Genomic DNA, 1620 nt, shown 5'->3' on the forward strand with positions numbered 1-1620 from the left:
GCGAGAGAGAAATGAAACGGAGTGTGAAAAAAGAAATCAAACATCCCAGTGCTGACAATACACAGCAGAGTCGAGGGAGGGAGGAGCCAAGATGTAGATGGAGGGTCGATGGAGCTGAGCGTCGTCGCAGGTTCCGGTGACCTGGGCACAGCCTAGTCGTCCTGGCATACTATATATTTTGTGCTTTGCAGCTTTAGAAAAAAACAAAACAGAAACAAAATTAGATAATGGATTTTTACATGAATGACTGAAAGGAAGCACAAATTAGCCACCTGGAATGGACACATTGCTAACATTTTTCTTCCAAGATTGACCGAATCATCCTCCATTAGGCCTGATTCAAAAATCTCTATAACAGAGGTGATACGATATTAAAATATACTTACTATTCCTTTGCTTGTCTCTGCACTCAGATTTCAGTTTGTCTTCTATAGCAGCTGATCTGAAAAACAACAAATGTTAATATTTCTCACACGCACAAAAAAAGGCAAATGATGATTGATGATTTGTTTTCTATTTAAGAATGGCAGAACAATGTACCTGGTCGGAAATATAGTCAAAAACCTTCCGAGCCTCAGCAGTTTCAGATGTACTGTATGCTCTTACAAGCAGCTCTTCTTACAATTTAATCTTTGTTCTTATCTGTAATAAGAAATATATATTAGACAATAAAGTCAATAAGGTTGTCAAGCTTGAACAAATATAAACACCAATCAACCAACACTACCACAGTTGGGTGATCAGCTCAAGACAAAGTAACTGTATGTTCATAATCATGGTTTTTCAAAGATCATTAACCTTATTACAATGAAGCCAAATTGTTCAAGAAATCAGAAATAAATACACTTCATGTTGCAAATAAAAACTGTTTATTTTTTCTGCCAATGCATTTGTCAAAAACATGACTGGTACAGACAAATAACGTTAATTAAATACAAATCTTACCTGAAGTCGCAGTGAGGTTCCAACAGCCAGACGCCATACACGCTTGCAGAAGCTGGTAAAAATAATAACATACCGCTTTATGCCATGGTCTGTCTGAATACTGGATTCTGATTGGCTGGCAGGTGTTGATTAAATTCGTTTAACTGCACAGGTAGTTCCAGGTCAGTTTAATCACGTTCTATATTAATGCGCTTCCTATAAACATTGGTAACCATAGTAACATACAGTTACAGTTGAATAGTAATACAGACGAAAATAACCGTCATTTTTATCGTTCCGGTCAAATATTGCAGCAATATTATTAACATCTTTAATATGTGAATGCTGGCAAATGACCATGGCATAAATGGGATAATCAACGGCTAGCTGTGCATTAAATGATTTGAATGCACTCCGCTGTGCGTCGGGTGGTTCTTCGCCTCCACGTCGTGCATTCAAACCGTTAAATGCACAGCTAGCCGTTGATTATCCCTTACATATTTTCTAATTAATTTCATAGTTCCCCCAAAACAATTTGAATTATGTCATCACTCACCCTTAAGATGCTCCAAACCATCTAAGACTCATCTTCGAAAGAAAAGTGGAGATATTTGAATGAGAGATTTATGTTCCTCCGATGAAAATATTCATCAAAGATGTTCACGTTTCAAAATGTTCATCGCAAAAAAACATCGC

General features: G+C 37.1%; 1 long non-coding RNA gene across 1 annotated transcript; it reads right to left on the reverse strand.

Annotated features, from left to right (window-relative positions):
- Window positions 1-264: 264 nt before the first annotated feature.
- LOC131550505 (uncharacterized) lies at window positions 265-1074 on the reverse strand. The gene is made up of 3 exons (XR_009273546.1): window positions 946-1074; window positions 541-642; window positions 265-442 (listed from the first exon to the last, which is right to left on the reverse strand). It is a non-coding gene; the product is annotated as an uncharacterized LOC131550505 (long non-coding RNA).
- Between the last annotated feature and the right edge of the window lie 546 nt (window positions 1075-1620).

Source organism: Onychostoma macrolepis, chromosome 12 (assembly GCF_012432095.1).
Source record: "Onychostoma macrolepis isolate SWU-2019 chromosome 12, ASM1243209v1, whole genome shotgun sequence".
Classification (NCBI taxonomy): Eukaryota; Metazoa; Chordata; class Actinopteri; order Cypriniformes; family Cyprinidae; genus Onychostoma; species Onychostoma macrolepis.